The sequence below is a fragment of the Telopea speciosissima genome, chromosome 10 (genome assembly GCF_018873765.1).
Source record: "Telopea speciosissima isolate NSW1024214 ecotype Mountain lineage chromosome 10, Tspe_v1, whole genome shotgun sequence".
Lineage (NCBI taxonomy): Eukaryota > Viridiplantae > Streptophyta > Magnoliopsida > Proteales > Proteaceae > Telopea > Telopea speciosissima.
Window position 1 is genome coordinate 6,982,611 of NC_057925.1, and position 20,342 is coordinate 7,002,952.

Below are 20,342 nucleotides of genomic sequence, written 5' to 3' on the forward strand. Positions count from 1 at the left end.
AACCCTAAATCCTAAACCCTATACACTAAACCCTACAACCTAAATCCTATAACCAAAACTCTAAACCCTAAACCCCCAACCTTGAATCCAAAACCCTAAATTCTATACCCTAAACCCTAAACCCTATACCCTAAACCCTAAACCCTAAACCCTAGAAGCTAAACCCTCAACCCTCAACCCTCAACCCTAAACCCTAAACCCTATACCCGAGATCCTAAATGCTAAATCCTAAACCCCATACCCTAAACCCTAAATCCTATAGCCAAAACCCTAAACACTATACCCTATACCCTAAACCCAAAACCAGATACCCTACAACCTAAACCCTATACCCTAACCCTAAACCCTAGAATCTATATCCTAAATCCTAAACCCTAAACCCTTAACACCAAACACTAAACCCTGCATCCGAAACCCTAAACGCTTTACCCAAAACTATACCCTACACTCTAAACCCTAAACCCCATACCCTAAACCCTTAATCCTAAACCCTAAACCCTAAACCCTTAATCCTAAACCCTAAACCTTAAACCTTAAACCCTAAACCCTTAATCCTAAACCCTAAACCATAAATCCAAAACCCTAAACCCTATACCCTATACCCTAAACACATATACCCTAAACCATAAACCCTATTTCCTAAACCCTATACCCTATACCCTAAACCCTAAATCCTAAACCCTAAAACCCTAAACCCTAAACCATATAACCTAAACTATAAGCCCTAAACCCTAAACCCTAAACCTTAAACCCTAAACCCTATACCCTATTCCCTATTCCCGAAACCATAAACTCTATGCCCTAGACCCTATGCCCAAAACCCTAAACCCTAAATCCTAAACCCTAAATCCTAAAACCTAAAGCCTAAACCCTGCTTGTTGCTTGGTGGTTTTTCTATCATCCAATCCACAACAAATCGACTGAAACCTGGCGAAAAAGAAAAAAACGAAGAAAGCCTTAGTCTACGACCCTACGGTCGAGCTGATCTAGGACCACCCTTTTAGTTTTCTTCGCTTGCTTCGGAACGAATCTTCGTCTTCCTTTTTTTGAAAACCCCCAATTTGCTCTCGCTCGCCGCTACTAACAGGGTCGTATTATATAATTTAAGGTTAAGATTTATTATTTAATTTATGATACTGTAATATAAATATATAGTTATTTATATGATACTATAGTAATTTAGTATACATAGAAAGTTGGAAAATTCATAGAGATATTTTGTCTCAATATCACTAACAAGATAAAAGAATAAGATTAGTTGATGGAACGGTAGGGATAAGTCTGGGAAGCCACAGGTGGCGAGAGAGGGGATCATTTGTTCCTTCACCAGTTTTTTTCAAGAAATTTATCTTATTGATGAGCCATGAGACAATTCAAGGTTCAAATGGTTTTTAAGACTAGGAATAGAAAAGAATAATCGAATAGAACTCATAAATTTACATAGGTTAGCTTAGGGCCCAAAAATACCAAACCCTATACCTTGAACCCTAAACCCCAAACCCTACACCCAAAACCATAAACAGTATACCCTATACCCTTAACCCTATACGCTATACCCTAAACCTTAAACTCTATACCCTAAACCCAAAACCCTAAAGCCCAAACCCTAAATCCTAAACCCTAAACCATAAACTCTATACCCTAAACCCTAAACCCTAAAACCCTAAACCCTATACTCTAAACCCTAAACCCTAAACCCTAAACCCTAAACCCTAAACCCTAAACCCTAAACCCTAAACCCTAAACCCTAAACCCTAAACCCTAAACCCTATACCCTAAACCCTAAACCCTAAACCCTAAACCCTAAACCCTAAATCCTAAACCCTAAACCCTAAACTCTAAACCCTATACCCTAAACTTTAAACCCTATACCCTAAACACTAAACACTATATCCTAATCCCTAAACCCTAAATCCTAAACCCTAAACCCTAAGCCCAAAACTTAGGGTATAAAATGAATAAAAAAATAGAATCAAATCTCCAATCATTGCACGATTGAATTTTTCTAATATATATATGAACATTATAAATCCAATGTTATGAAAATGGTCAAATATTTAAAACGAGGAAAGGAAGGGTACGCATAGAGGATCTGAGTTTTGGATCAAAGACCCACAGTGATTGCCACAACCTTGTCAATGCAATTCACAGGTGGTTTAAAGCAGCAGAAAAAAAATTGAATTACAAGAAAAGAATAAAACAAATAAACAAAATCGAACCAGATCTCTCTAATCCAACATCAAGAAAACGTTTAAATATTTAAAATGAAGAAAGGTAGGGCAGACATGGAGGATCTGGGTTTTCGGTCAACGATCCATACTAATTGTCACAAGTCAACGTAATTAACAAGTGTTTCAACCAGCTGTAACAAAATGATATAAAATGGTTTAATGCAAAAAAATAAAACAAATAAATAAAATCGAACCAGATCTCAAATCAACGCATAATTAGATTATTCACACCAGAGACTCACCCAACCCATATTCTTGAGAAGACAAGTAAATAGCCTCATCAACCCATTAAAAACTCCACAACTCCTATCATTCTATGAGAAAGTATTTGAATTTATACTTGAGCGATATGTAAAGAAACGTAGAAAACAAACCATCTTATGGGTTATCAGACGAAGGTAGGCTTATAGACATAAGCGCTTTAACACTGATGACTTGTGGACTAAGTTTCCCTCCACCCATAGTGGATGGTTCACCCACCATCCTAGGGGTTTTAGTATGTTCCAAAATACTCTCCCGATACCCTTTCCCGCCCTCTCCCATCCTGCGGTGAATGAGCTCCCGTTCACTATGGGTAGGGAAACTTGGTCCATAATTTGTGAAAGCACTGTCTTGCAATAATTCTCATATGCTCGCGTAAGAAAGTTAAAGCAAGAGGAAAAAATGATCAATAATCCCACATCGACTAGAGAGGAAACAAGGATAACTAGAGATTGGTTATAAAATAGAAATTTAGATGATAAAGAAAACATACCTTTCTCGGCCTTTTGGCTAAGATCAAGTGTAGTATCTGTTCTTATCAGTTTAATATCTGATACGTGGATCATCGATCCACATGATATTAAATTAATGTTTCTTTGGGGGAGGGCCCACTACAGTAGCTTGCTACTGGGGTTTTCAAGCGTCGCCCATGTGTTGCACTACTGCACGGGCCTGGCGAACCCCTACCAAAACTAATTTCAATTTTTTTTGGAAATCTCATAAATCTTGAATTTGGAGAGACTAATAACTTCTAATGAGCACTGGACCCCACTGATATTTATCAAACGGTTGTTATCCCAACAAGAAGGAATTTAATTTAAGTAGAAAACAAATTGAGCCGCAGATTAAGAATTTAATTGTTTCCTTACAGACAGAGAATAAAATGGAAGAATGAGGAATCGGTATCAAATTGGTGGAAACGGATAGTGGATACTGAATCTTAAAATCATGACAGTGGCGAATATAGGTCCAATCTTGAAACGTTACCTTTTTCCTCACTACAATCCGATTTAATGCCGATATAGATCGATCCAGATTGGTATTGATCAAGACGAATACCGTGTTTGATATGGATATCCGAGTGGAAGGAAGGGATGTCTTATGGCACAAATGTGAAGCAAGATAGTCGATCCTGTGACCTTCTAGGGGCATGCAATCTGTTAGTAAGCCAACTTAGAAAGTAGTTGTTCACTAAGGTCCCTCTTCACATGTTAAGATTCAATACAAATGGAGTTTGTCAAGTGACAATAAATTTACCAAAAAAAAAAAAATGACAAGACAAAGTAGGGAGAGGGTTTGCTACAGTGTGCAGTTTCATGCCTTGGAAGAAGGGCATTATGAGAAAACCTTAAAAATAAGGGGGGGGGTATGAGATATTTTGTAGGGATGTGCTACAGTAACGAAGTCTTATGAGGGGTGCCAATAGGCCCAATATGCAATTTTGAAATTAAACTAACGTTATGCAAAACTTTAACCCAATTAAGTATTATAAAATTTAGAATTGTGAAGATGCTACATTAACAAATGTGGGAAGACATAAAAATTGATTAGAGTCTGAAATTTGCCATGTGGTTAATCTATATTATTTCTTAAGAGCAAGAAAATGCTAACCGGTGGTCATGTAGCTTCTGTACTAACGCGGAGCCAATGAGGCTGCGTACAAATACATTGGTTTTTATTTCATTGGAATTGAACGGTCTTTTCGTGTCCTCTTATGTCTGGGTGCAACAACCACAGGACCAATTAACGTTTTTATTCCCATATTTTAAATATTTGCTTCAAAATTGAAGTTTCAGCTAGTCTTCTCACTGTACCCCTCACTTCTTTAATGATCAAATAAGTCATTTGTGTAGCTAAATAACGAAGTTATAATAATATTTTTATCACTTGCGGTTCTCCTGTCCGGTACAGTTCCCTAGTGCCTCTAATAAAAGGGGGTGGACCCCACCTGGGCAGTATGTTCGATCAAGGGGTGGAATGGTCATTTCAACTCCCCTATGAGAGGAATCGCACAACCGTACCGATCAACGAACCTCATGGGATAAAGGTCCAGTTATTCTAAGACCAAAATCATTTGCATATGTACGAATACAAAAATAATATAATATGGAAAAGAAGGTGGGTTTTTTTAATCCCACATCGGACAGGTAGTAGAAGATAGAAAGGAGATTTAGAGTACAAATAAGGGAAAGCAATGATGGTGCAACATACTTACCTGGACGGGGTTTATGGGTGATCAAGAAGGCCCATTGCCTAGGTTGGTGACCTCCATTGCACTTGGGAGGGGTGCCCGCCTAACATCTCCCCAAGTGGGAGAGTGTACGTCATAATTTGTGGCAGTGGGGGTACGCGTTCGCGCGGCCCCTATCAAAGTCTCAGTTTAATATTTCTTTTTTGATTGCCATCTAATGTGTGAAATGAACTTTTATCTGCTTCAGTTCCTTACCGTTCTATGCAATGTTTTTTTGTAGGGGCAGGGCAGTCATTTTTTGTTCTAACTCAGGGCCAGGGCCTGTCAAAGTTGAGGCTTTGGACTGAGTGACTTTGTCTTCTTCTTCTCCCTGGCATGGCCCAGTCCTTGCATCTCCCTTCCCCCATCTCCCTTCCCCCTTCCTTGAAAGAGATCATCATATTTCTTCTTCTTCCACCCATTCCGTGCATAAGGCTGAAGGTTGAGATGGACACGGAACTATATCATGGGTGTCCACTGTCTAATGGCTTTTAATTTCAATTGTTCCTGTTGAATTCTAATATGATATCTCAAAGCCCGTGATGTTCTATATGTATTTCTAGTCCCAAGGGTGGGCATAAGGTGTGTAAAACTTTTTTGAAGATGTTTGAATGTGAATCTTTTTTCATTTGTAATTGATAAATCTTTTATTTGATTAGCGAGTTCTAATCAACCAACCAATCTATGTTTGAGTGCCAATATTTTTTTGGATAAAATTTGCGAGCATAAGGATCGAAGGGACTGGGGTTCCAGATAAGATCATCCTATACACATCCTTACAAAAATGATTTGTTGTTTACTTTCATCAGAAAAAGTATTATGGGTCCAACAAGTTCTCAAAGCTAGATACTAACCCATAGAAGATTATTTGATGCCAAATGTCCTTCAAATGCACCTTGGACTTGGAAAGGCATGTAGCAATGTATTCTAGTCCTTAAGGCTTAAGTTGCTGTTATGTTTTTTAATAATATCCACCGTGTGAATAGAATAAATAGTGAATTAAGGTATTTTCTCAACCCAAAAAAAATAAAAATTAGGGTACTTTTGGGAAGAGAAATGTAGAAATCATTAAACAAAAAAAGAGGTAGAAGATGAATAATCCCACATCGGCTAGAGAGGAAATAAGGATAGCTAGAGATTGGTTATAAAATGGAAATTAAGATAATAAAGAAAGCATACCTTTCTCGGCCTTTTGGCTAAGATCAAGTGTAGTACCTGTTCTTATCAGTTTAATATAAGGGGCGTTGTTCTCTTTGCCACAGCGTAGCACATGGAGGTGGGGGGTCTCTGCCCCCTTGCACAGGCTGCCCATGTGCTTTGGGTAGACTACGCTGTGACACAGAAAGCATTCTCCCTTAATATTAATATCTGATATGTGGATCATCGATCCATATAATATTAAATTAATTTTTCTTTGAATTAGGGCCCACTACAGTAGCTTGCAACTGGGGTCTTCAAGCGTCGCCCATGTGTTGCACTACTGCACGGGCCTGGCCCCCCTACCAATACTAACTTCAAAAATTTTTGGAAGTTGGGGAGAGTAATAACTTCTAATAAGCCCTGGACCCCAGTGATACTTATCAAACGGTTGGTATCATTCAACAACTCCATCACTTCATGTCCATCAATGGGTCCCACTAATGGCCCCCAAGTCATGTATGGTGTGATAAAAGCATCTAATAGAGCTGCAACTCTAACCTGGCCTGATCGAATCGGATCCAGTTCCACCCTATTGATAAAACATCTGAGGTGTTTGTTAGAATAAATCGATCCGAATAGGGACAAAATCCCAAAAGCCAGGATCTCCATAGGGCGTTCAAGAACACAATCAAATAAATAATAGAAAATAGGGATAGAACCACCAACCTTGTTTCGCATCCATAGTGATGATGATTGCAATGAAAAATAAAAAACAAAGATCTAGGTGCTTCCCCTCTATTCCCAAAGTAATCGGCCGATGAGAATACCGAATGCGCAGGACGACGAACATTGAATATCTCCCTCTCTTTCAAGAATGCACTCCTCAATAGTAATTGAGAATAATAAGTAGTGATGGGTAGAGGGGGACCTAGCTCTCCTTATATAGTAATCCCTATAGGTCCGACTCATCACAGTCCAATAGGAATCTATCTAGCCCACACTAAGCCATCCACATTAGACTTCTAATATAACTTAATGACCCCACTTTATTAGACCAAAACCCTAACTAGCCTGGTTTAGGGATTTAATTATGTCCATATAGAATTTTATTAGAACTAAAATTCTAACATTCTCCCACTTGGACTTACATTAAATTCCTTATTTTTAAAAGGATTTAAAAACAGTTTTGACCAAAACAAATCACAGGCTACAACTCTTTAAGAAAACTTTATGTGCACAATTTTTAAAATATTAGAGGTCATATTAGAAAGTCAATCCTATCCCATAGAGTTTTAGACACTGAATCATGGCGGTATGCATCTATGATCAAGTGACACAGAGCCTTCCATGGTCACGAGAGCCCTCAACTCTACTAACATGGATGCAATGTGGTAGTGTGGCAACGAGATAATACTCACGTAGTGATTCCTTATGTATTATCCGTTTATCGGTCCAAAATTTCTCTTCTTTAAGTGGCACAGGCTCACTAGAGAAATAAACTTTGTGATTCTAAGAATCGTATGTCTCATCGAAATAACTCGAGTTATACTTTATGTGTTACAAGACATACCTTTAGGCTAACAACTTAATGCCCTGACCTTGCTTAAGGTTAACACATTCCTTAAGACTTTAAAAGCAGAAATATATACATCATGTCAATAAATAAAACACTCATGTATTTAAAAGAAAGCTGCATGCAATGACACGATATATATATAAATCAAGGTTTACCATAAGGTAAAAATTACGAGATAAAAATAAACTTTATTTTACAATGGAGCAAAACAACTCCCACTAACCAACCGCATCCCATGATGCTTCTAAACCCATGCTTATGACATGTCTTTCAAAACACAAGGGCAAAGACCTTAGGTTGGGGATCTATAACCATATCATACTGTACCAATATGCTCCCCTGCAATGTCACCTTCCTTTACTCTCTCCTTTATGGTCAAATACTTGACCTCCATGTGTTTAGACCCTCTAAGTCCTTTATTGTTGTTTATAACCTAACACAGGAGCTGTTATTACGGTATATCCGGATGGGTCTATCTACAAAATCTACAATGGTCAACTACTTTATGAGATTCCGAGTCAAATAACCTGAGTAGCAACCCCATGGCATGCTACAAACTTTACTGTATAGTCAATGTGGTTGCCAATGTTTGTTTTGTCTTGTTCCATAATACTACCCTTTACGCCATTAGAAAAACATAACCGGATGTGGATCTCCTATCATTCTCACGGCTAGCAAGGTCGAAATCTGTATGACCCACTAGCTTGAGTTCGAGAATGTGTCTTTATGTTACATATAATCTTTTGTCCCCTACAAGTACCATAATACTTTCTTGGCGGGAACCCGAGTGGCTAAGACCAGGATCGGCGATATCGCCAAGAAGACCCATCACAAAAGTAATATCCGATGCAGTGAGGACTGAGCATACATGATACTACCTAGTGCGCTACTATAAGGCACCTCATTATGTCATCCTTCTAACTTCATTTTTTAGGCACGTGTCGAGCTCGGTTTGAGAACAGGGAACATTCCCAGGTTTGCAATCGCATCTGAACCTCTCCCGAATATGATCAACATAAGCCCTCCGAGAAAAACTTAGTAAGCAGCGAGAGCGATCCCTATGGATCTCAATGCCAAGGACAAAAGAAACCTCACCAAGGTCCTTCATGTCAAATTCCCTAGATAATAGTTGCTTTCATTTATGCAACATCCCTAGGTCACCGCTAGCAAGCGGGATGTCATCCATATAAAATATGAAAAAATAGAATTTGCTCCCATGACCTTGTGATATATACCTGATCCGCTTTGCTTTCCACAAAACCGAATGAAGTCACGACATCTGTCAAACTTCAAATACCACTGCTGGAAGCTTGTTTGAGACCGTAAATAGACTTCTTGAGTCCACGCAAGATGGTCTCGAACCATTCACCGCAAGACCCTCGGGTTTAATTCAACAAGCTCCCAAACATCATTATGTTTCATCGATTCCACCTCATCTCTCATTACATCTAACCACAAATCTAATGAGAACTAGAAACAATGCCGAATAAGTAAGCCGGATCAACGACACAACCAATGTCGTAGTCATGTTCTCTCGAGATAGACCTCATAAATAGATGGTATTTCGAATTTCTCCCCTTGATGGATTTTCGTGATGGTGCTACCCTTGCCTCACCACAGATAGAAATCTCGGTGGAGCGCATCAATGATAGGATCCTCAATCGCATCTGATTGAGAGGAATCTCATCAGTGCTACATGAATGTCAATGATCGTTATCAATATCGAGGCTCCGAACTCCAGAGTGTAACTAATGGCGTGGTATGCCCCACATCCGTCGAATAGGTAGAAGAACATGTAGCAATGTACCAACCATGTCACTATCTCGAACGATCGAGAACAATCATTCCTTTTGGCCATATCAAATTCCGAAACTTTGCCTATAAGTCCATAATTCTAGTGTCTCCATAAGGGTTATAAAATTTATATCCCTTCAAATGATCGGGTAGCTAACAAAATAGTAATGAGTAGTCCTGGAATCCAACTTGTTCAAAGTCGGATAATATGATTTTACTTAGAGGCACCCCAAACTCTAAGATGGTTTACGGGTTTAGTAACTACATGGTTAAGGATACAAGGAGTAGTTTTCAAAAACTTCTCTCATAAGAACTTGGTAAAATTTGTCTTACTAATCATACTCCTCAATAGTGCGATTATGCCTTTCGACGACACCTTTTTCTCAAGACTTCCTGGCATACTAAACTGACCAACTATCCCGAGTCCTCTTAGTATTTGGCAAATAGGCCCTGAAGCTATCCAGCATCGCCATGTACGCCATAATACTCATCCCCACGATCGGATTTAACAATTTTAATAACTTTCCCCAAGCGTTTGTCAACTTGAGTCCCAAAAGCTTGAACTTGTCAAGAGATTCAGAATTTTCTTTAATTAAGAACAAATAGCCATATCGGGAGTAGTCGTCTATTAAAAGTGATGAAATAAAAAAAAAAAATTCTACACTATGTGGCTGAATAGGGACCACTGATGTCAGTATGAATGACCTCCAACAGGTTAGAACTATAGACTACAGTTTTCCTCTTTATCTTGGTCATCTTTCCCTTATATCAGTCTACATAAGTTTCTAGATCACTTTCAAGAGTAGGTAGGATGTCAGACTTTATCAACCTTTCCACTCTTGCCTTAGAAATATGACATAACATCTTATGCCACAATGTGAAAGACCGTTCTTTAGCTAAGGGTCTTTTGAAAACAACGTTTTCAACATTATGGAAGGCGTAGATATCATTGGAAGATAAACACGATCTGTACAATCCATTGGACGTAATGCATGAACCAACTTTATTTGAAACAAATTTATCATCTTGTTCTTTATTTCAAAATGGTAACGACCAATGTCCAACATTGAAATCGAAATTAAATTTAAATGCGAAGGATGGTACATAAAAAGTATTCTTCTGATCAAATTAAAATTAGAAACTAGTAAGAAAATGATATCTCCCACGAACTTTCGTCAATCATATCCATCGTTCCCTATGACAAGCCTTGATTCATCCTGATTTGGCCTCTTCCGGTTTATGAATCCTGTATGGTAAAGACAACTTAGTTAGTTGCCCCGCGTCTAGCCTCCAAGAATTGGATGAGGCTTATGATAGATTGGATTCACAAACAAAAGTCAAAGAATCGTTACGTGATGGCTTGGGTTTTGATAACCAAGTCTTGTATTTGTTGCAGTCCTTCTTTATGTGACCCTTCTTCTTGCAAAAGAAGCAACGATCACTCTCTTTCTTAAAAGAGTCTTTCTTAGGTCCCAAATTGTTAATCCGATCGCACTCTTTATTGGCGGACTTATGAGTATGGTTTTTAGACTTTTCACTCTCATGGGATTTGAAAATAATAAGTAGTTTCTCTTCCTCGAGATACAACCCTAGAAATAAGGTCATCGATACTTGGACACCGTCTTGGGAAAGGTAGTTGATTTTGATGATGTCAAAATCGGAAGGTAGGGTATTAAGAACTTGATGAACAATCAAGGCATCGGGAAGAGCAATATTCAAGGCTTTGATTTTGGTTTGATAGTCAATCATCCAAACAATATAATCCCTAACACCCCAGGAACCATGATATTCCATATTAAATAGCCCTTGCAGAAGTCTCCCAATCTTAGCATTCGATGAAACTTGGTATCTCTTGAAAATTGCATCCAAGCAATACTGCAGCGATACATTTATCGGGTAGACCCCTCTTAAGGTGTTTCGGTATCGACCTCTTTGTAAATATTATAGCTAAGCGATTACTCTTTTCCCATGCGAATACCTGATTTTTCATCCTCAGTACTATCATTTGTTAGGTCCATTGGTTTATCTATAACAAGGGACGTATGCACATTGCCATTTCCATGGCAAACATAATGTCCTCTTTCCACTTCTTAAAATTTGACCCGGTAAGAATCTCAATAGTTACCATGTTATTATTGACAGAAAAGGTGACTGAAAATTTAAATAATGAACAGTACAATAATCAGCATGATGCAAATATAGCTTGAAACCTTATAAGCTAATGAGAATTTTACATACATCGTTGTGAAAACACCTTTGAGCTGAATTCCCAACATGCAATTGTAAAAATCCTACATACCAGTGGCCATGGGAATACAACTCAACTTTTGAAATCCACCACCTTTGGGTGTACAGAATTCTAGGGTAAGCCTATTCACATGCATACGTATATGTACCCTTCAAGTACCAATACATGATCACCACCTTTGGGTGTATGACCACACATCAGAGTTGAAGGACATCCCACAACTGTATGAGACCAGTGTTTCACAAATCCAACAAGGAAGGTCGCTTTGGCGGTTGCATCCTGTCGAACCCATGGAACCCTCTCTTGGGATATTCCAAAATTACTTACATCCTTAAACAAATTGTGTTATTTTATACTTTATGACAAGGGGTTTAACTGTCTCAAAATTAACACAAATATGCCAACAGTATTGTTCATCAAAGTAGGTATTCCAGTAAGTCAGAAAATTAGTTCGGTTCCCAATGGAACGAATCGACAAATTTCATAATAGGGCATGCATCAAAAGAATACCAAGAATATTTAAAATATGCATATCTATTTTTAATGTCTTAAAACTAACACAAAATCCAACGATTCTGTTCATCAAGGTAGGTATTCCAAGTCGAGAAAATTAGTTCGATTCCCAATGGACGAATCAACAAATTCAGAATAGGGCATGCATCAAAGAATATCAAAAATATTTAAAATATGCATATCTAATCAAAGCGAGGGCACCTTGTGTAGATCACGAAAAACAGAGCCAACGTAAAACGGGACCCCAAGCGAGTCTCGTAGCCCCCAAAAACCTGGTCAAAGTTCGGTCCAAATCCGATTATTGTATTGGTCAAACCGGTCACGAAAAGTCAAACCAAATCAATTTGGTTCAAACCAGTTTAGCGAACTGGTTCAGACCCGGTCCAACCGGGTTCGGGTCACCAGTCGGGTCAATGGGTCAGAAACCGGGTCGACCCGACCTGGGTGAGCGCACGTTTGCATTGCCCAGAAGTACTGCCAGGCGCACGATAGCAAAACCCAGATCCCTTTTTTTTTTTTTTTTAATTTTGCCGGCGAGTGAAGATCACTCGTGCGCCGCCGGCGCGTGAGAGTGCGTCGGCGGCCGGCGGTGATCCACCCACCAAAAATTCTGATTTTCGAGCTCCGCCCCCATGTGATCGTTATTTTGTAGGCTAAAAAATCGATGAATGCCGGTGTCCGCACGGGTTTTTTGAAAAACTGGAAAAAACCTAAAAACCTTGATTCGAATCGAAAAATTTTCGATTCCCTTATTATGTTCTATTATTTTGAATCCATATAGGTTCAAGAACGGATCTATGGAGGCTCTGATACCACATGTTAGAATAAATCGATCCGAATAGGGACAAAATCCCAAAAGCCAGGATCTCCATAGGGCGTTCAAGAACACAATCAAATAAATAATAGAAAATAGGGATTGAACCACCAACCTTGTTTCGCATCCATAGTGATGATGATTGCAGCGGAAAATAAAGAACAAAGATCTAGGTGCTTCCCTTTATTCCCAAAGTAACGGCACTGATGAGAATATCGAATGCGCAGGGACGACGAACACCGAATATCTCCCTCTCTTTCAAGAATGCACTCCTCAATAGCAATTGAGAATAATAAGTTGTGATGGGTAGAGGGGGGACCTAGCTCTCCTTATATAGTAATCCCTATAGGGTCGACTCATCACAATCCCAATAGGAATCTATCCGGCCCACACTAAGCCAGTCCACATTAGACTTCTAATATAACTTAATGACCCCACTTTATTAGACCAAAACCCTAATTAGCCTGGTTTAGGGATTTAATTATGTCCATATAGAATTTTGTTAGAACTAAAATTCTAACAGTGTTAGCATTCTCCATTTCTTTTTCTTTGATAATAGTACAGTTTGTCCATTTTAATTTGTTCTTTTTATACGATTGGGTGATCTGCATTAGAATTTAGCTCGTCTCCAGGGAGCCTAGCACGCCCAGGGTGCTGCCAGCTGTTGGGCTGTACCGCACACATCCCTAAGTATGCATCGAGATGTGTGCGGCACAGTTCAACCGCTGGATGCCCCCTGACGGCACCCTGGGAGCTGGGTTCCCTGGAGGCGATCTTGATCCTCTGCATTATCTTCCCAGGGTAGGCAAAGAATGAGGAATCGGTATCGAATTGGTGGAAACGGATCAGGTGGATACCGAATCTTAAAACCATGACAGTGGCGAATCAAGGTCTGATCTCGAAACATTACCTTTTTCCTGATTCCAACCTAATTTAAGGCTGATATAGATTGATCCAAATTGGTATGTGTTTGATATTGATATCCGAGTGGAAGGAAGGGGTGCCTTGTGGCACAAATGTGAAGCAAGATAGTTGGTCCTGTGACCTGCTAGGGGCATGCAATCTGTTGGTAAGCCAACTTAGCAAGTAGTTGTTCAGTAAGGTCCCTCTTCACATGTTAAGATTCAATACAAATGGAGTTTGTCAAGCGACAAAATAATTTTATCAAAAGAAAAAGTGACAAAATAAAGTAGGGAGAGGGTTTGGTACATAGCCAATGTGTAGTTTCATTCTTTAGAAGAGGGGTATTACGGAAAAACATTAATAATAGGGGGGCATATGAGACATTTTACAAGGATATGCTACAGTGATTGAGTCTTATGAGGGATGCCAGCATACAATTTTGAAATTAACATGCCGTTGGACAAATCTTTTACCCAATAAAGTATTATAAAATTTAGAACCGTGAAGATATGCTACATCGACAAATGTGGGAAGACATACAAATTGATTCGAGTCTGAAATTTGCTTTGTGGTTAATCTATATTATTTCTTAAGAGCAAAATGCTAACCAATGGTCATGTAGCCCTTGTGGCCTGTACCAGCGCGGAGGCCAATGAAGGGGTGCACCCAAATGCATTGGTTTGGTTGAGATTTTTTATTTCACTAGGGCTGAATATTCTTTTCGTGCACTCTTATGTTTGGGTGTAAGAATCACGAGACCGGTTAACGTTCCTTTTCTCAAATTTTAAATATTCATCGATTCAAAATTGATTCGTTGTACCCCTCACTTCTTTAATAATTTTTTTTCTTTTTGATAAACACTTCTTTAATGATCAAATAAGTCATTTGTGTAGCCAGGGAACCAAGATCATTTGCATATACGGATACAAAAATAATATAGAATGGAAAAGAAGGTGGGCTTTTTTAATCCCACATCGGACAGCTAGTAGAAGATAGAAAGGAGACTAGAGTGTACAAATAAAGGAAAGCAATGATAGTGTAACATACTTACCTGGATGGGGTTTATGGATGATCTAGAAGGCCCATTGCCTAGGTTGGTGACCTCCATTGCACTTGGGAGGGGTGCCCGCTTAACATCTCCCCAAGTGGGAGAGTGTACGTCATAATTTGTGGCAGCGGGGTTACGCGTTCGCGCGGCCCCCATCCAAGTCTAAGTTAAATATTTTAGGAGCGTTGTTCTTTGTGTTGCAATGCAGGTTGTGCTTAGGCACATGGGGGTGGGTGTAATTACCACCCTACCCCACTACATAGGCTGCTCATGTGCCTAGACGCAGCCTCTCTTAATATTTTAATGTGACTCGTTACCAAAATATATATATATATTTTAATGTGACTAAGACTTAAATAATATTGAATGTTTGGTGAGTATGCACTTGTTAGCCAATTAAGAACGGTTAAACAAGATCCATGGCCATGACGGCTCAATTGAAGAAGCTTCTCAATAAAAGAAAAAAAAAAAGCTTTCATGAATGCACATTTTGAATATTATTCCAATCCAACACCTAGGAATGTGATAGCATTTGCAATTATTTAAGAAATTCATTTCCCAAGCCCCTTTAACTTTAAGAATTTTTGGGAATAAGATTAAGGCAAATCAAAAGAAAGTTATACGTTCTTAGTTCACTACTTTGGTTATAGTAAGATGCATCAATAAGATAGGTATTACAAAACTACCCAAAATAGTGTTCTTCTCTTGCCTATTAGTAAATTTTTTGTGACATTTTTATCCCTTTCCACTACCTTCCCTTTCCAATGAGAGTTAGGGTTCCTCAATTTTCAGTGAATAATTGAGGAAAAAATGGAAATTATTGTTGCAATCTATATAAATTGTAAAGTAAAAGGCTCACTAGAATGACCATTGGGTTCTCTCAAAACCTTAGCTCGTCTCCATAAATAGCCCAGCATGCCTTCATGAAATGAAGAGAGAGAGAGACTTCTCCCCTCCAAAACCTTGAATCCTATATTTATGAAGATCTTTCACTTCCCATGTTATTACTCTTCTTGATTTTGACTGCCCAGACCCTCCAACTTGTGAGTTTGAGCAAACATCATATGCCAGCTGATCAAGGAAGGACCATAAAAGAAGTCTTCTGTGGATCACTGGTGATCCATGTAGAGCTACCTCTATGAATCGTTATCGTCTACGGTTCCTTGATCGGTGCGGTTCCCTAGTGCCTCTCACAAGAGGGGGATGGGATCCACCCGGGGCACTTGACCTAACACTCTGCCCAGGCGGGGGTCCACCCTCCTCTTGTGAGAGGCACTAGGAAACCACGCCGATCAAGGAACCGTAGACGAAAAAATTTTCTACCTCTATGTAGTGTATCTTCCAGACTTTTCGGAAGTTCACAGGTGATCCACTTATTTCTTATAACAACTAGCGTCTCTAAGAAACAAAATGGTACTTCTGATGCACCAATGGTACGGGTTCGGTACAAACAAAACAAAGCATTAAACACTACAAAGAGTAGATGAACTACTTTTTCGTTTCTTCTAATCTCTCCAGTGGATCGGTCCCCGATGGAGTAAGGGGATGACAACCCGTACAATGAGCGATTAAAATCCTCTGCAATACATGGCGGGCGGCGGTGCACATCGGACGGCACAGCAGAAACCATGTGGGCCATGTGTGCCATGTGGTCTCTGCGTACGCCGGATGTGCACCGCGCCCCCCGGTACTACAGAGGATCCTGGTCCTACAATGAGCTCTTGCTATTCTTCGAATTTGAGAGAGCGTATTTCGTTATGGAGAAAAAGCATACATAATTTTCTTTTCTTTGAGTTAAATTATTGTAATCCATGTTTCTAGCCTATTGGGATCGTAAATAGATTATATTTGCTCACATCTGTGTCTTATTTAAACTTCTTTTACATTGTGTGAAAGAAATGATTTAGAAAGAAATTGTTAGAAATTAGAAAGGCGGATCACATTGTATCCAACATTACACTCGTTCGAGGAGGCAGTATGTTTAAAAACGGTCTGTGGAACACTCCCATTGAACCATGCCAATGGAAGAAAAAAAAAGGGTAATTTACACATTCCACCCCTGAGGTTTGACGAAAGGATATTTTTACCCCCCAGTCTTGGAAAATTCTGCGTACCCCCCTGAGGTTTGCAAACGGTAACAAATACACCCATTCTGTTAATTCATGATTAACAGTGTTAAAAACATGGGATGAAATGATAAAATTACCTTTGTAAGGAAAACAAAAAAATATCTGCAACTCATCTTCCCAAAATGCAGGCTATTTCATGAGCAACTCAAATTGAGGTTTCCAAACATTTAAACTACAAGACCATAATTTATTATACAAATTAACAAGGACTACTGGACAAATAGTAAAAAACCCAACAACAAAGCATAATAAGAAAAATTCAAGCTTCATTCAACCAATCTTAGAGAACTGAACACTATGGCAGACTAGAGTAGAAGAAGTTTGTGAAATAATGCAGCCATTGGAAATGGAAGAAACGGACCTTCTCATTCAAGGAGAGACAATTCGACTAAACATAAGCGTCAGCATCAAAACCGCCACTCATCAAGCTGCTGTCCATTCTCTAGAACGCTGCCATTGACGACCTTCCCTAAGGCTATCGATCCCCTCGACTGGGACGTCCTCGCTGACGCCATTTCTCTTCCAAACTCTCAGTTTCAAACCCGAATTCGATCCACGAAAAATCAACCGTGAATTGGGGATTCAGTGAAAACAAGGAAAACTCAACTCTGCTCTTCTTAACCCCCTTCTACCGTGCTTCGAAAAAAAAAAGAAAGATGTCAGGCCAAAATTTAGGGTTTCAGATCATTTCCTTAAATCGTAATCAGCCATTGACGAACTTTGAAGGAGAAGATTCAAAGATTCTGGCAATTCTATTCACATTTGTCAACGTAGATGGTACAGAACTCCAAAAAACAGAGAATGGTGAAGACGGAATGGAAGAAAGCATTAAAGCCCAGGCAGAACGGGAAGGGATTGAATTAGATTATGGGTAGAAGAAGGTTGGAGTGGAGAGAGGTTATTATTGATTACGGGTATGGGAGTGGAAGATTCATTCTTAGTTCTTCCCCTTTCCCCTCTTCTAGCAACCGATCCGAAACCCTAATCTCAACTTCATGATCAGCATGTCCTTCCATCCTTTCCCCTCTTCTATCATTCCTGTTAACTCTCCTTAACCAGTCTCTCTCTCTCTGGTGTTCTTTCAGCAACTCATCTCGGCATCCATGGTGTTCCCTACTAAGGATACCTGCAACTCATCTTCCCCAATTGATTTAGGGAAGATGTGGGGAAGATGAGTTGTAGGTTTTTTTATTGTTTTTCTTGCAAGGGAAATTTTGTCATTTCATCCCATGTTTTTAACACTGTTAGTCATGAACTGACGGAATGAATGTATTTGTTATCGTTTGCAAACCTCAGGGGGATACGCAGAATTTTCCAAAACTGGGGGGTAAAAATATCCTTTCGTCAAGCCTCAGGGGTGGTATGTGTAAATTACCCAAAAAAAACCCTTTAAAATCCACAATGCATGTTTTAAAATACGGTATGGGTGGTTGTATCAGTACGTCTTAGCCGATACTGATACTGATTGGCCAATCAAATTGGATTGGACCATTTTATAACAAAAATATCATACTATTGATTTTTGGACTATTTTACCCTCATACATACCAATACCACCGATCCATATTAGTATTGTATCGGTATCAATATAATACTACCTTTACGATACTGATACCTAAATCCAGGACAGCTCATAAAAATTGTTTGGGACTCCATTAGTGAGAATGCAAGAGAGAGTTTGAAGTTTGTAAGTGACTCCTATTCTAAAGTGATTCTTTTTCTAGATTTTCTATTGGTTTATATATATAATGTTTTATTCGAATTTGATCCATTTACATCTTTAGCCAAACCCACCCTTTACTTGTACAATTGAAAACAATCTAGGCACAGTTATCTCATCTCATATGAAAAAAAGAAAAACCAAAAAAAAAAAGGAAAATAGAGTTTAGAATCATATAAGAATTACTCTAATTTGATGGCAATTATTAGGGTAAATTACACATCATCCAGAATTGACGATTTGCGTGATAAAGAATCATAGAAAATCATCTTCTTCAATTGTTGGTTAGGGGACCTGATCAAGTTGGATCGAACATGGACTGTGGAGATCTGTTTCTTTCAATTCTTGTATTTCCTTTTATTTCCTCCAACATCCTACTCCCTCCCCCACAAAAAAAAAAAAAAAAAAAAAAAAATTAGAAAGTAATTATACAAGAGAGAACATAAATAATGTGAATGACAGAGCATTAATGGGTACCGTTGTACTCTAACATATAGGTTGTATCATGAGTTCAACATTTTCATCATATTCATTTGAATGGTACAAAATAAATAAAATTAACAGTAGGTCCAATCGGATGGCTTAATAAATAGCTAAAACTTCCTCTAAAACCCACAATGCATGGTTTATCTCCATTCCTATCAATTCAGACTTGGCCGTTGTCTTGTATTTTCAACTTTTTTTTCTTTCTCTCGAGGCATATATGCATGTACAATCGAGAACAATATAGGCACGGGTATCTCATCTGAGATGAAAAAAAGGGGGGAAAAAAATAGAATTTAGAATCATATAAGAATTACTCTAATTTGATGGTAATTTTTTTTTTCAATAATAATAAACAAAGCTTCTGATTCATGGCACTATTCTTGTAGTCCTCCATGTATGAGGCTATCTTACGTGGAAATTAGACAGTGGGCTCGACAAATAACTAGGACACTTGAAAAATATAAAGCTTATATATATATTGTTAAATATCATATAAATTAATAGGTTATTAGGGGATGGATTCGGGATTTGAAATCCTAACCTCGTAAATAGAGGGTGGGATTATTATCCTCTCCAATTCCTTAAAGTGTGGCAATGCAATAGTGCTAGGTGGAGATGTTGACACCTGATAGCTGCCGCATCCAACCGTCCATATCAATGAGCTCGAATCGTTGGATGCGATAGCTGCCAGGTGTCAACATCTCCGCCTAGCACTAGCATACTGCCACACTTTAAGGAATTAGAGAGGATAATTTTTTATAATGTTTTATCCCCAGGATGGAACCCACGTGCCCAAGTGATTTCCTAAATCTTTGGAATCACTAAAGATTTGAAAACACAATTCTATCGCTTAATTTAATTTTGTTGTCCGAATACACAAATTAATAGAGTTCTACTAGGATTCCTAGTTGTTGTCTTATTTCTAGCTAGTGGCTAAACCCTAAACCCTAAATCCTAAACCCTAAACCCTTAACCCTTAACCCTGAACCCTAAACCCTAAACCCTACACATTAAACCCTAAATCCTATACCCTAAACCCCAAACCCTAAACCCTAAACCCTAAACACAATCCCCTAAACCCTATACCCTAAACCCTAAACTCAATCCCCTAAACCCAAAACCCTATACCCTAAACCCTATACCCATAATCCTAAACCCTATACCCATAATCCTAAACCCTAAATCCTAAACCCTTAAACCCTAAATCCTAAACCCTTAATCGTAAACCTTATCCCTAAGCACTATACTC

At 38.8% G+C, this 20,342-nt stretch overlaps 3 non-coding genes and 1 pseudogene across 3 annotated transcripts; all 4 read left to right on the forward strand.

Moving 5' to 3' along the window:
• Window positions 1–2,981: 2,981 nt before the first annotated feature.
• Window positions 2,982–3,178, forward strand: LOC122644377. The gene has a single exon (XR_006330313.1). It is a non-coding gene; the product is annotated as a U2 spliceosomal RNA (small nuclear RNA).
• Window positions 3,179–4,699: 1,521 nt separating this feature from the next.
• LOC122644338 lies at window positions 4,700–4,860 on the forward strand. Its single transcript, XR_006330276.1, has one exon. It is a non-coding gene; the product is annotated as a U1 spliceosomal RNA (small nuclear RNA).
• Window positions 4,861–5,897: 1,037 nt separating this feature from the next.
• Window positions 5,898–6,019, forward strand: LOC122644383 (annotated as a pseudogene).
• An 8,734-nt stretch (window positions 6,020–14,753) lies between these two features.
• LOC122644356 lies at window positions 14,754–14,914 on the forward strand. The gene has a single exon (XR_006330294.1). It is a non-coding gene; the product is annotated as a U1 spliceosomal RNA (small nuclear RNA).
• The last annotated feature ends 5,428 nt before the right edge of the window (window positions 14,915–20,342 follow it).